This window comes from Pan troglodytes, chromosome 15 (genome assembly GCF_028858775.2).
Source record: "Pan troglodytes isolate AG18354 chromosome 15, NHGRI_mPanTro3-v2.0_pri, whole genome shotgun sequence".
NCBI lineage: Eukaryota > Metazoa > Chordata > Mammalia > Primates > Hominidae > Pan > Pan troglodytes.
Window position 1 is genome coordinate 25,061,283 of NC_072413.2, and position 15,946 is coordinate 25,077,228.

At 36.6% G+C, this 15,946-nt stretch overlaps 2 long non-coding RNA genes across 3 annotated transcripts in view; one reads left to right on the plus strand and one right to left on the minus strand.

Moving 5' to 3' along the window:
- LOC134808280 (uncharacterized) overlaps positions 1–10,773 on the plus strand; it is a 206,151-nt gene extending 195,378 nt beyond the window's left edge. The window contains exons 6-7 of one of the 2 annotated variants that reach the window (XR_010150896.1): positions 2,241–2,357; positions 10,542–10,773. This is a non-coding gene — a long non-coding RNA (uncharacterized LOC134808280). Of the gene's footprint in view, positions 1–2,240; positions 2,358–4,655; positions 5,508–10,541 lie in introns of those variants that run through there. The other variant, XR_010150895.1, reaches the window with a different exon arrangement.
- The window catches only part of LOC104001987 (uncharacterized), a 49,948-nt gene that overhangs the window by 23,474 nt on the left and 10,528 nt on the right, over positions 1–15,946 (minus strand). Inside the window, exon 3 of the long non-coding RNA XR_674000.4 lies at positions 13,025–13,113. This is a non-coding gene — a long non-coding RNA (uncharacterized LOC104001987). The remainder of the gene's footprint in view (positions 1–13,024; positions 13,114–15,946) is intronic.

Here is a 15,946-nt window from a genome sequence, read left to right on the forward strand (position 1 = left end):
AATGAGGACAACAAGTATGTCACCCTGACTAGTTAATAGTATACATCAAGGTTTTGCAGTAGGTTATATAATTTATATAAAGTAGACTATGCTGAAACCAGTTGAGAAAAATGAAAGGCCTTTGCACACAGAATGATAAGGTGGGATGGTGCTTTAGAAAGACTAATCTAGCAAGCAGCATGGTATGGGTTAGTTTAAAAGGGGTTGAGTTTTGTTTACAAAAAGTGGCTTAAAGAATAAATAAAATTGTTAGAGTAGGTAGCTAGTCAGGTATGAGCAGGGCAGGAGAGGGCTCCCCACCAACACACACCAGGAGTGTTGACCATCACGTGATGGTCAGGCAGTTGTTAACCGTTTCTCTGAAGTAATAATTGATTGTAGCCAGCACCAGGGAAAGGCAGTGTCCTGATAGACAGAAAACACCTGAAACTGATCAGCAGCTTCCCAATAAGGTCTCAGGAGTCGGGAGAAGTAAGGCAAGATCCCAGAAGCAGGCCAACGTATAAAACCCCAAGTCACTTGGTTTCTCAAGTTGCCCGCTTGGCCCTCTTCCAAGTTGTACTTTCCTTCTTTTCTTTCCTTTCCTTACTATTCTAAAACTTTTTAACAAACTTTCACTCCTGCTCTGAAACTTGCCTCAGTCTTTTTTTCTGCTTTATGCCACTCAGTCGAATTCTTTCTTCTGAGGAGGCAAGAATTGAAGTTGCTGTGGACCTGCATGGATATGCTGCCGGTAACTCGGGGTAACTCTGATCTCTGCCAATGCTAACAAAATGATATATAAGAAAATGTATCAATTAGCAAGAAAAGCAGCCTTGAAAGTCAATACAGGAGGCACAGTTTACCTCTGCTACTCATCCTGGACAATTGCAGCTGTGGTCTACTTTGCCTCATTATTGAATATTAATAGTAGGATAAGGTGTTCTATTAATACATGGTTTACAAAGAGCATTAATTGATAATGTCTGAATCCACGGTTTTGGTCAGAATCATAGATATTAGATAGATAGATACATACATACATGTATACGTAGAGAAAGAAGAAAGAGAAAGAGAGAAGGAGGCCACTGGGTGCTCATATATTTGGTCAAACATTATTCTGGGTGTGTCTGTGAGGATGTTTCTGGATGCGATTAACATTGGAATAGGTGGACTGAGTAAAGCAGATTGCACTCCCTAATGTCAGTCAGCATTATCTAATCAGTTGAAGGTGTGACTAGAACAAAATGTTGGCCCTCTATGAGTAAGGGGGAACTCCTTCTAACAGCCTTTGAGCTGGGACCTCAGTTTTGTTTAGGTCTTGAACCTGGGACTACACCATTGGCTCTCCTGGGTCTCCAGCTTGCTGATTGCAGATCTTGGGACTTGTCAACCTTCATAACTGCATCAGCAAATTTCTTATAATTAAGTCGTATATCTATACATCTATACATCTATATATTTTCTATTGGTTCTGTCTCTCTGGAGAAACCTGACTAGTATACTCACTAAAAAATTGGAGAAATTATCAAATAGGTGTGATCAAAGGAAAAGTTATTCTAGTAGAGTGTGGCCTTGTACTAGGTGATAATTTCTTAATGCCAGTGCTAGGATGGTAACTTTCATACTAGCAGGTGAAGACTACCAGTCTTTCACTTTGTAATTGCACTAGCTTGCACCTGAAGTACAGGCTCTGTTCTATAGCTGTAGCTATTGCTTTAACTTGTGTTCTACTGTGTTATGCTATGTAATGCTGAAACTGAAAAAGTGTTTTTCTCATTCAGTGTGTGGCCTATATGATTCCTGCTGTTAACAGGAAATCAGTTTCTCTCTAGGCCCTGTGGCATTTGTCACTTTGGACCCTATCTCTCTCCTATCTATATTGGACTATGGTGGCACACAGAGTGTTGTAGGTAATCTTTACGTTACTTATTTTTTGTTTACTCCCTCAGTACCCCTAGAGTATAAGGATAATTCGTTTAAGCAGGTTGTCTGTTTTGCTTAGTAGTATATTCCCAGTGCCTAAAACAGTGCCTGACACATAGGAAGTACTCAACAAATATTTGATGATTAAATGGCTGAATGAAAGACTGAATGTGGGGGGATAAGGCTTTCAAGTTAAATGCAGCATGTTGAAAGCTTTTATACTATGAAGCTATTTTTAACCCTAAACTACTTCCAGTTTTGTATGATTAAGTATTGCTCCTAGAGATGACAATCATAGTTCCATTTTAAAGTTCTTTTTTTCTTTTTCTTTTTAGAGATGAGGGTCTCATCCTTTTGCCCAGGCTGGAGTACAGTGGTGTGTATGTAGCTCACTGCAGCCTTCAACTCCTGATCCTCCAACCTCAGCCTCCACAGTTGCTGGGATTACAAGTGTGAGTCACCATGCCCAGCCCATTTAAATGTTTTTGTATCATCTTTAAGATATTGTAAATTAAGAGATTAACCTGTTTAAGTTATGTGTTCAAAAGGAAAAAGCCAGGATCAAGAAGAGACTTGAAAAGGTTTTATAGAGAATGCTCTAATACAGTGAACTATTTATACCAATGTTGACAAAACCTAATATAGTATAATGGGAAGGAGACAATGATGGCAGTAACAGTGAAATGGGGTACATGGTGTAGATGTTAAATACTGCAGTGGGAAAATCAACATGGCCTCCCAACTGACTATATTGATGGAGGCAAGGTCTATGAAGTTTGAAAAAAAGAAAAGAAGAAGAAGAAAAGGCTGGATATGGTGGCTCAAGCCTGTAATCCCAACACTTTGGGAGACTTAGATGGGAGGATAACTTGAACCCAGGAGTTCGAGACCAGCTGGGCACCATAGTGAAACCCCATCTCTACCCAAAATAAAAAACTTAGCCAAACACTGTGGTGTGCACCTGTGGTCCCAGCTATTTGGGAGGCTGAGGCAGTAGTATCCCTTGAGCCCAGGAGTTTGAGGCTGCAGTGAGCTGTAATTGCACCATCACACTCCAGCCTGGGTAACAGTGAGACAAAAAAAAAGAAAAGAAAATCAAACTCTAAAAACTCTTAAGTTGAAAGCTTGGATGAGTAGAGAAAACGCCCAAGCCATTAACTGAAGTAGGGAATTAAACAGGATAATTCATTTTAACTAGGAATTTGGGAAATTCAACTTTATGAATATGGCCTTTGAGATTCTGTTATGGTCTCAAAATAGATTAAACAAATAGGTAATTAGAAATGAGAATGAAGGAGTAAAGTGATGGTGGATGTAGGCTTGCTGGTGGGCCATAGAGAAATCACTTTTTTTTTTTTGGAGATGGAGTTTCACTCTTGTTGCCCAGGCTGGAGTGCAGTGTTGCTGTCTCAGCTCACTGCAACCTCCACTTCCTGGGTTAAAGAGATTCTCCTGCCTCAGCCTCCCGAGTAGCTGGGATTACAGGCACCTGCCACCATGCCCGGCTAATTTTTTGTATTTTTAGTAGAGATGGGGTTTCGCCATGTTGGCCAGGCTGGTCTTGAACTCCTGAACTCAGGTGATCCGCCTGCCTCAGTCTCCCAAAGTGCTGGGATCACAGGTGTGAGCCACCGTACCTGGTGATAAATAATATTTAAAGCCACTAAATATTTAATATTTAGTGAGAGAGAGCTGGAGAAGAACAACAATAACAAAAAAGGAGGAGATAAGGGAATGGGGTGAAGATGCATATATTGAGGAAAAGAAGCCAAGAGAAAAGATAGAGAAGAAATGGCTGTAGAAGTCAGAGGAGAACAGAAAGGGACAGGGTCAGGCAATCATAATTGGAAGGAGAATCTTCCATAGTAGCTCTCAGGTCATAGAGGAGAAAAATTTAAAAAAATTTTTTGAAGTATATAAAAAAGTATACAAAAGTATATTTTAAAAGTATATAAAAAGTATATAAAATTATGTATAATATAGAATATAGAATATAGAATAATATATTTATATATAATTATAATATATATATTTTATATAATTATATATAAAATTTAAAAAGATATATGTATTTGAGTTGATGACTATGTTATTGTTTGTTTGTTTGTTTTGAGACGGAGTCCCGCTCTGTCGCCCAGGCTGGAGTTCAGTGGCGCGATCTCGGCTCATGGCAACCTCCGCCTCCCGGGTTCACGCCATTCTCCTGCCTCAGCCTCTCCGAGTAGCTGGGTCTACAGGTGCCCGCCACCACGCCTGGCTAATTTTTTTTGTATTTTTAGTAGAGACGGAGTTTCACCATGTTAGCCAGGATGGTCTCGATCTCCTGATCTCGTGATCCGCCCGCCTCGGCCTCCCAAAGTGCTGGGATTACAAGCGTGAGCCACCGCGCCCGGCCGACTATCTTATTGTTACACTTTAAGAGAACAGGTTAAATTTTGTGGCAGGAATTACAAAGGAACAAAGAGCAAATAAGAAAAAAAAAAGAGAGAGAGAGAAAGCTGGGGTAAATGAATCTTTACTGAAATTTAGCTGTAACAGCTGTAAATAACGCTGGAGGTATGTACAAAAATACACTCCTTGATGAATCCCAGTAATTCTTTTGGAATGATTACCAACTTTTGATTTGAATCTGTGCTAAAATACCTGGAATACTTTAGGCCTTTTTGACTTTTTGGTCTATAAGTTCTTTTGTCTCAAGGAAGCTTGTTTTTGAGAGTCTCAATCAATTGTCCTCTTTGGTCAATTTACAGGATAGCACTGCAGAGTCCATCTGAATACACAGACAATATGTATGAGAGTTAATTAAGGAAAGTATTGATGAAAGCATAATTTGTTTCTGAAGCTTATCAACTGAAATGGATATTAATCCAAGGTCCTGCACAATAGCAGACTTGACACATCTATTTCCTGGGGAAACAAATTATATTTATTTTTGAAATATTATTCATAAGACTTTACTTGAACTTGATAAATGTAACTGTCTTGATGATATCATCCACGAACTTTTTTGTTATGTGAGAGACTATACTGATATCTAGGCAATGATATAGACTTACAGTGTGTTATCGTAGCATGATAGAGGCTGGGGTTACCAGTAAGCAACTCAGTTTTGCAAGGTAACCTATTGTGCATCTGTCTGCACAGAGAAGTCAATCTTTTTGTAGATTTTAAGTATTCTTAAATTTATGTTTTCCATTTGTTCATCAAAGCAAATATTGTTCAAACTTTCATTTTTCTGTACCATTACATTTTCTTAATAACATCTGGAAGACATTTCTTAATGTTAAATTAAAATGTTAGCAAGAAGCTTACACATGTATGACCTAAACTGTAAGCTGAGGAACTGAGTCCCATTGCAGTAAGTAATATTTTGTGCGCTGAAGGGAGGATTTATTACTAAACTTGAACATTCACAATGAGCAATGTCACTCTCTTTGGCTGACATATCCAGCTTTTTTTCTGGATTTTCACTTAGCTATAAGTTCAATAAGAATTTTTCATACATCTTCTGTCAAGAAAAATAGAGTAATCTCATCAGAACTTGGCATAGCAAGAATTTGAAGTGTTGTTATTTTTTGACTATTATAATAAATGAATGACAGAAATAATATATGTTGTCATGACTGTTATTTCTTTGCTTTTGAGATAGGAAAATTTTCTTTTATAATTAGGTTATTTTAGTTAAACTATTTGCATGTAATTGTTTATACAACTGACTCCTAAAATACATTCAGGGAATTCTTAAGTCATTATTAATAAAAAATGCTTTGCAAAATATAGACATATGATGTGAAACCTCATAAATATCCTCAGTCTGTATCCTGATAAAATAAGCAGAGAAAGATTAACAAATACATAAACTTTATTTTTTAGCCATCAAAAATCTATGGATATGCATTGTTTTTATGAGAATTTGTATTCAGGAAAATATGCTTTGAAAGGTATAGTTTAAATTGATGTTCCTATAGAAACCATGTTACCATAGAAAGTCACTTTCCTGACCAAAGACATGATGCCTAACTTCTAGAAGAAATGATTACTGGTATCATAGATAACAAATTAAAAGTAATATGAACTGTCTTTTACTTGGAAGACTTTCCAAAGATATACACGTCAGCTAAACAGAGTGGTGCAATAGCTAATCTTACGTCTAATTAATGAATGAAATGATCAATAGAAGTGAATATGCAGGTCAAGGACAGAAGGTGGGGACAAGAGAAAACAGCCAAAGTTCCCCTGGGAGTGAAGGCCAGACAGTTTCCAAGATGGAGCCAGGACTTGGCAAGGCTTCATGGAAGAAGCTGTGGGCAGATGGCATGAGACCGTTCACAAATCACTGCTGGTGGTGCCTTTAATATTGTAGATATTTTTAAATCTTACATGTACCCATTATGTTGTAGATATGCATGTGTTTTTGAAAAAATACAGTGACATCTTTATTTGTCTGTATGTGTGATGATCCCCTTCTCTTTACCTAAATGATATTGTGCTTTAGTTAGGTATTTTTCCATTTCCATTTTTTTTAACTCAACAGTATGTTTTTAAGATTCTTCCATAATGTTCTCAGCAATCCAGTTCATTGCTTCTACAAGCTGCTTGATGTATTAGGATATTGATTTAATGCCATTTACTCTTGCCTCCATGGTATAATCAAGCTCTGGAAAGTGAGGTGTTTTTTTGTTTTGTTTTGTTTTGTTTTGTTTACTTCAGTGATTTCCTGGACTGTCTTATAAACCTAAATAATAATTGAAAATTGTATTACTCTTAATTCTACTAAAAAATATTGAAATACAGGCAGTCCCTGACTTATGATGGTTCGGCTTACAATTCTTTTACTTTACAATGGTGTGAAAGCTATACATATTCAGTAGAAATTGGACTTTGAATTTTGAATTTTGATTATTGGGCTATGAATGTGTGGTATGATACTGTCTCTTGATGTTGGGCAGAGACAGTAAGCCACAGTTCCCAGTCAGCCAGGCAATCTTGAGGGTAAATGCCAGTACCCTATGGTGGACTGTGTTGCCAGATGATTCTGCCCATCTGTGGGCTAATGTAGTGTTCTAAGCATCGTAATGTAGGCTAAGCTAAGCTATGATGTTCAGTAGGTTAGGTATATTAAATGCATTTTCTACTCATGATATTTTCAATTTATGATGGGTTTCTCAGGATGTAACCCCATCATAAGTCAAGAAGCATTTTAAAATAGGGACTATTTAGATAGAGTTTTAAAATATTTTGCAATCCTTGAAGTTACAAACCAAGTTTTTAATTTACTGAAATTGATTTAGAACCATCTGCATAAGATCTATCTTGTTGGTCTTTTTTCCAACTTTTATTTTAGATTTAGGGGATACATGTGCAGGTTTGTTACATAGACAAATGTGTGTTCCAGAGGTTTGGTGTACAGTTTATTTCATTACCCAGGTTATGAGCATAGTACATGAGAGGTAGTTTTCTGATCCTCAGCCTCCTCCCATTCTCAACCCTCAAGTAGGTGCTGGTGTGTCTCTTGCTGCTTTCTTTGTGTCCAAGTGTAATCAATGTTTAGTGCCCACTTTTAAGTGAGAACATGTGGTATTTGGTTTTCTGTTCCTGCATTAATTCACTTAGGATAGTAGCCTCCAGCTGCATCCATGTTACTGCAAAGGACAAGATTTTGTTAATTTTTATGGCCATGCAGTATTCCATTCACCTTGTTTTTATATTATACATATAAACAAAAGCATCTCTAAATGATGTTTCTCAAGATACACAATGAACTACAGGATGGAATCAACAAAGGATTTTACTGTAATCTATGTTTAGGAAACATAGGAGGTTACTTATTAAATATATTTGACATAAAAGCTGTGAAAAAAGAACAAAGCTTTTAGCACTAGAGTGGTGCTTAAGAACATTGCCCTATAGTAGTTAGATTCTGCAAACCCAGGTGGAACCTTATTTCATATCTTAGCTTTAACATTTGCTACCTGTGTCACATTTGGCAAAGTTCTCTGCCTCTGTTTCTTTATCACTAAAGATTATTACTAAATTAAAATATGTTGCTTTTGGTAAAATTCTTAGGACATTACCTGATACATTATAAACCATACATATATGGATGATGAGTATAAAATCATTCACAAAAATACCTTTAACCTATTGTGGTTGATTCTAATATTTTTTTACTCAGTTTAATTTTCCTATGAACAGTGATGGTCATATGTACTACATTGATATAATGACTCATGATACACAATTTTAAAAAATTAACACAGATTGTTATCTTCTTGGAAAATCGTAATGTACAGAAACCATTTAAAAATGTGGAGATGTCCTGCAGAGAAAAGAAAACCCTACTTATCATTTCTTAGACAGCACTTCTAAAGTTTACTTGTTCATAGAAATCTTTTCATCTAAACCAGGTTTAGCAGATCAAATTCTAAGATGGACTCCCCACAAGATTTCCTGCCTTAACCTTTTGATTTGTGAATGTAACAAAAGAGTATGCCCTGGTTGTGTTACCTTACATTGAAAAAGTGATTTTTCGGATGTAACTAAAGTCACTGAACAGTTGACTTTCAGCTAATCAAAAGGGAGACTATTCTGGTGGGCCTAACCTGATCACATGAGCCTTTTGATAGCAGAGTTAGTTTTCTCTAGTTGGTGGCAGTAAGAAAATCCGAGAGATTCAAAGTGTAAGAAAGATGTTGCATGCTGTTGTGTTCATGGCTTTAAAAATGGAAGGGGCCACATGCAAGGACCAAACAATTGCCTTTAGGAGCCTAGGGTAACTGCCATCCAATAGCCAGCAAGGAACTGAATTCTACCAACAACCTGAGTGAGTTTAACAGTAGATTCTTCCCTACAGCCTACAGATTGGCTGATACTTTGATTTTGGACTTGTGAGGCCCTGAGCAGAGAATCCAGGCATTTGCGCCCAGACTTTTGAACTAATGAACTGTGGGATAATAAAGAGATGTCACCTTCAACTAATAAATTTGTGGTAATTTGGTACACAGTAATAGAGAATTAATATACCAGAACACAACTCTAAATCAAAATACGCAAACAATAAAAGAGTAAGTGCAATTTCAACATGAAAAGAAAGATGTAAGAGAGGATTTCATGTTGTTTTCAAGTTTGGTTATGCCTTACTGGTACAAGAAAGCAAAAATGTCAGTTTGTGAAGGGGTAGCATTGTTTTACATACACTATGTTTTAAAAACAACACCCTATAAAAAGTAGCAGCAATAAAGCAAGGCAAGAACAAATAAAATTACCAACTCCTTTTTGTGGACTTACTCTGTTTCTTGTGTCTGGAAAGACTTTTCCACTATTCCACCACCTCAAAAAGAAATCCCATAACCCTTTAACTATCAAACCCTTACCCCTTTTTCCTTCCTTGGCTGAAAACAACCACTCTCTCCATAGATCTTTCTGTTGTGGACTTTCTATGAATAGATTCATATCATATATGGACTTTTAAAACTGGCTTATTTCACTTAGCATAATGTTTTCAGTCATATCAATCTTGTAGCATGTATCAACACTTCATTTTTTATGGCCAAGTAATATGCCATTGTATAGAAATACCACATTTATTTATCTATTTGTACATTGATGAACATTTGGGTTGTTTCTATCTTTTGGCTATTATAAATAACTGCTATAAACATTTGTGTACAAGTTTGTGTATGAACATATGTTTTCATTTCTATTGGATATATCCTAGGAGTGAAATTTCTAGATAATATCTGAATTCTGTTTAATCCATTCAGGAACTACCTGACTTCATAGAAAATTCACCATTTTACATGCCCATCATCTCTGTATTTCATTCCAGGATGTTCTTACCCCAGAATTTACTAACTAGGTTTCCTTTCTTTGGAAGATTCTTAGTCTTCAATAAGCAGCATCATGACTTTTCCATGATGCTCTTCCATCCTGATGCAAGTACAGTTATTCCATAGCTTTCCACCTTATGATCTCCATCCATTTACCTCCCTATCACACACACAGTTCTATAGCATGATCATTGTGTTAGTTAAGGTTTCTGTTCAGAAAAAACAAAACCATGCAGAAAGAGGCTTTCTACAGGGAATTACTTTTTTAGAAAAGCATTGCAAGCAGATTATCATTAGACTTTTTGCTATAAGATCGCAAATCCCTGCTATTCCCAGGGCTACTTCCACTGCCATCATATATGCTGATGGTTGATGACGAGGGAGCAGAACATTCAGCCTGTCTGAAGCAAAAACCTTCCTGTCAAAACTTGCTTGCCAGCCACCACTGCCCCTAAATGCCATGTGAATGCAGCTAATTCACATCTAGAAACCCGGTTTCCAAAGGAGTCTATGTTGTATGATTTTTATCCTCCTAACCTCTCCAAATAAGAGAGTAAAATGATGTATGATAAAACAAGTTCAAGTAACTACCAGTTTATATGTAGTTGAGTTCATTTCTCTGGTTGTTCCTCAGTGACTTTGGAGTGTCTCATCCTCAAACCCCACATCCCTTCACACTTGGCAATAGCTGCAGTTCTACCTTGGTCTGTTAAGAATTATGCGGGTGGTGGTGGGGGAATGGGGGGGAAATGTGCCTCGCCTATGGAACAGTATCGTTGACTATTTATTTCTTTTATTTCCTCTCAGTCAAGTTGGTGTGTATCTGCAAAGGCGATGGAAAGGAGTTCTTACATATGCATATTCTGAAGAAGGATGTTACCCTTACTGAAAAACTTATTCCAAGATATGTTTAATCAATCATGAGAAAAATAAAGAGACATCCTTATGAATGGAGAATAAAGTCCTCAGGGATTTTTTCTAATTCCCCATGTGAATGAAGAGCTGTGTTATTCTAAATATAGTGTTTGTCATAAGGCAATTGTGTTGGTTTGAGTCCTTAGTCGCGGTGACACTGATAGAATTCCTATCTCCAATTGGAAGGTAAGTTGATAGATTCTTGCCTCACTTTTGGGCATTTACAAAGTAAAAGTGTCTTCATATTCCAGGTTACAATCCTCATAGAGATGCAGGAAGAGTCCAAAACTACCAAGGCAGACAGAAATGCACCATTGAGCTCTGCTGTTGAAAGCATCTGATGGTGGCCCATTCTGATGAGACATTGGACTTCCCTAGTAGGAAAGTTTGGTTTGGGGACTCCTGTCTTTCTGGCTCAGATTTTCTTAGAGCTGCACTGCAGTCTGAGACTCTACCTGCCCCACTCTCTTTCTTTCCCTTTCTTGTCAACAACATCAGATCTGCATTGCAGTCTGAAGGATTTCTCTGCCTGATCCTGCTTTCTCCTCTTTATTCTTTGCAGTTGTTTCTAACTGCAGAATCTCTTGAAAGTCTACTCCCATCTGGCCGGGCGTGGTGGCTCATGCCTGTAATCCTAGCACTGTGGGAGGCCGAGGCGGGCAGATCACGAGGTCAGGAGATAGAGACGATCCTGGCTAACACGGTGAATCCCCGTCTCTACTAAAAAAAAATACAAAAAAAAAAAATTAGCCGGGTGTGGTGGCGGGCACCTGTAGTCCCAGCTACCTGGGAGGCTGAGGCAGGAGAATGGCGTGAACCCGGGAGGCCGAGCTTGCAGTGAGCCGAGATCACGCCACTGCACTCCAGCCTGGGTGACAGAGCGAGACTCCATCAAAAAAAAAAAAAAAAAAAGTAAGTCTACTCCCATCTTGCTGTCTGCTTTTCAGATGACCTAAATAAATACTTTTAAAAATATAATTGGTGAAACCCCGTCTCTACTAAAAATACAAAAATTAGCTGGACGTGGTGGTGGGTGCCTGTAACCCCAGCTACTAGGGAGGCCGAGGCAGGAGAATCGCTTGAACCTGGGAGGTGGAGGTTGCAGTGAGCCAAGATCACGCCACTTCACTCCAGCCTAGGCAATAGAGTGAGACTTTGTCTCAAAAAAAAAATAAATTGTTTTGAAGATGGTGAATATGGGATTATCACCTCACCTGAGAATAGGAGTGAGAGAAATTGAATAAATATAGAGAAGTGAAGTTATTTCAATAAGAATTTTTAAATTTAAAGTCATGTAGATTCTGAGATGAGATCATATCAGAAGACAAGTTAGAAATGGACTACTTAGAGAGCTTTAAGAAAGAGTTAACATCTAGGTGCATATCAATAATGGCTAAATCTATGAGCATTCTCCTTGAATGATGAAACTCCATCTTTGTTCCAGTCATGGAATTGCGCTGTTGAACTTTTTGTGTCCTGTCTAGGGCAAGTCTTAACTGCATCAGCCCTCATTACAGGTTAAATACACCCAAAGTCGCTAATCAACATTCACTGCATGTGTTTGTAAGTAAAAGCATTTGCGTTTCAATTATGGAAGAGTCTTTATTGTAATATGGAGACTATCTGAGCTTACTTTTGTTATTTCTGTAAAAGTAAGTTACCAGCCCACATTTATCTATTAACTTTTTGCAATAATTGTAGTATAATTTGTGAGCTTATTAAGAATGTGATTGTTTTTTAAATATTTGGAAACATTCTTTCTACAAAATACTAATAGCTCAGATGGGAAATATTTTGAATAATTGTATGAAGTATAGTCAATAAATCAAATAAATTTCAATTCATAACATTTTTCATTAGATGACAATGTTATAGTTATATAAAGTTAATACAGTTTCAGTGATAGGTTATATTTGTTTTTTCTTCCTATTCCCTTAGTTCATCTTGAAGCTCATTCTGGTTGTGTAACTCATTCCAAAGGCAATTTCCCTTCATCCTCAGTTTTAGGAACTCCCAGGAACCAAAGCTTAAATATCTATTTTCTTAGGAAGGCTACATTTATATAAATGTATTAAGCCTGATCCCTCTCTGAAAGCAAATATAATTACATTTGTTTTTCCCAGTTTGTAATAAAACTTTAAATAAAGATCTCTAGATAAAGGACTTTTACCCCCCTGGTTAAAATCTGCTTTCTTGTTTACTTAACATTTGGTGGTGATGCAATGTATAAGGTATCGGCCAAAGAATGACTCTGTCTTTTCCTGTTGTTTTCTTCTACAGGTTGTGTTTCACATGGATGTGGGTATGGTATGCCACAGCAACATGACATCTTGATTATGTGTATCTGTCAAGACTGTTTTAAAGAACATTCTCACCTCAGATTTCTTAGGTCATAACATTAGATTCTTGGTATTCACAGCCTAAACTGTCATGCAGATGGAATACACTTTGCTTTCTTGGTGATCTGTGGTAGAGAGAATGAGTTCCAGTTACCATGGGAAATGTATTTGTTTGTTGGCTTGTTTCTTGTCTTAATAGTGGTTTGTATTAAAAGTAAAATCAGAAAAATATCTAAAAAATCTATTGAGATGGTGGCGAACATTACGAATCTTAACCTTCTTATAGAATACCCAAAGAACAGATCTAAAGAATTTCAATAATGACCATAGGTTATGTCAAATAGTACATTAGCTATATATATATATATATATCTGTAATAAATAATATTTTGATTAATTTTCCACCAGATATATACATATGTAATTTTCCTGCTAATATATATTTGTACCAAATCTGTACATTTGAACTTTCCCTTCCAAATGTTTTTTTATTTGGGTATAGTTATTAGCAGTCATCTGTAGGAGGTCAGAGTGCTGGAAGAGAGGCTGGTAGACATCAAAATAAATGACTTCTGTGCCACATCTGAGATGCCCTAGAGGCCAAGATCATGATTCCCTTTGTCAAATAAACTAAAAGTTCTAGAATTTTCAGACTCCTGTTAGTTTCTGCTACCACTTAAGTGTTAATAGCTAATAATAGAGCAAGCTTGATTACTAGCTTGGTGTCCTAAAACGGATGTTGGCCTGCCAGGTAATGTCCCTCCATTTGCATCTTGTTTTTTCTATCTATGTAGCCATGGAGAACACGTGCCACAATTTACAGGGGATGGTCATCTTATCTGTAAAATAAAGTGTTCCCGTCAGATGATCCCCAGTATGCTGAGTTGTGTTTCTCTGGTATTTTAATTAATTTATTATTATTATTATTATTATTACTGTTAATTTTATGTCTGATGAAGTGGCAAAAAAGGAGCTCTACCTGCTTTGGTTGCCAAAATTATCATGAATATTTTTAAATAGTATCAGAGGTTGATGAGCGGCTGGGTTTTTTTGTTTTGTTTTTTGTTTTGTTTTGTTTTGTATGAGACAGAGTCTCACTCTGTCGCCCAGGCTGGAGTGCAGTGGCATGATCTCGGCTCACTGCAACCTCCACCTCCTGGGTTCAAGTGATTCTCCTGCCTCAGCCTCCCGAGTAGCTGGGATTACAGGCACCCACCACCACGCTGGGCTAATTTTTGTATTTTTAGTAGAGACGAGATTTTACTGTGTTGGCCAGGCTGCTCTCAAACTCCCTACCTCAGGTCATCTGCCCACCTTGGCCTCCCAAAGTGCTAGGATTACAGACATGAGACATTGTGCCTGGCCGAGCTGCTGTTTTTTATTCAAGAGTCTATAGTTGTTTTTCCTTTTTTTCTTATTTTCTACTTAACTTCCAGGAGGCATGAGTGTGAACTGAATGGAACACTAAGATTTCTTCCAGTTCTATGATTTTATGAATTATTACTTGATAACTCTATATATTGGCAATGACATAGATGAGAAGTTTTCCTGATTTCTATTCCACTTTTTTTTTTTTTGCTTCTCTTTCTCCTAGAAAAACAATATTTTTTCCCCAGATTACCATATCTTACTGTAGTAAAGAATAATTAAAATATTTAAAAGCAAAGTGTCACTGGCTGCCAAGGCTCTTAAAAATGCCCAAACATATTTTAGGTCTGTAAAGATTATCTTTTCTCATTCTTCATACAACACTAAAATATTAATCCTGACCATAGTGTGAATATATTAGTTTTAGTATGAGTACTTTTAGATGCTTAGTAATTAGTTCTGCAAAAGATTGATAAAAGACACTATCATATCTGTGAGAATTTGAGAATCATAACTTGTCTTCCTGTTTTAAATGCATGCTTAGATAACTAAAAATAATTTTAAACTGTTATCAGTCTCATTATTTTTAGTGAAAAATACACCTTTCTCTGGATACATATTCCTTTATCTGGGAAATATAGATGGAATCAGTGATATACCTGTTGCTGAGCACATTATTATATCATTAATGCTTATATATTTCAAATTATATGCATATTCTCCCCAGGGTGATTAGATCCCTTCTACAGTTAGGGTAATGAAGGCTTTATTTGCCTGAGGGGACACAGGGAACCATTTAGGAGAGTGAGGCAATTAAGCAATTATATAACATTTTGAAAACATTCAATACTTCCCACCATTTGATTTGTACTTCTGGAGAACTGCTTTTCTCATACTAGCTGGTTAGAATAGTAAAAATCCTCACACCCGCCCCTCCCATCTGTAATTTTTTTTTGTCATGAAATTATACCTCATTTTACAAAATGCATTTTTCTGAAAAACTAATGCTTACATTGAATTTTGCAAGTTGAATAATAAAGGATTGGAATGTTTTATTTAAAATAATTAAAATTATTTTTTAAAAGTATCACGTGTGAAAGTAATTATCACCCCCAAATTGTATTTTGCAAATTGTGCCTATTTTATTACTACTATACATTTAGGACGAAAAGAAAAAAGTTGGGGGTGGATAATCTATCATAAAACAAAAAGAAAAACTCTTGAGTCAGTGTTACTTTTCATTGGGGAAAAGGCAGGTGGGAAAAATAGATAAATACAAGTTACAGTTAATCCTAAAATCTCATTACAGCTTAAAATATCAATCTCTAGAAATACAAAACATTTGCCAAAATAATTGTTAATATGTGCAACACTACCCAAATTAAAAAATGCAATTCTCCCTTCTGCTAGTCCTCCTTCTGTACCAATATAATTAGCAATAAAATTGAAGGCAACAAAAATAAGAAAAGACATAATGATCCTGGAAAATCTACAAAATGGATTATCATTTTCTAACAATTGTTAATACACTGTGTTTTTTATGTGGTGGTGTGATAACATTTTTTTCTTGCTTTCTTGTAAGTTAGGTAC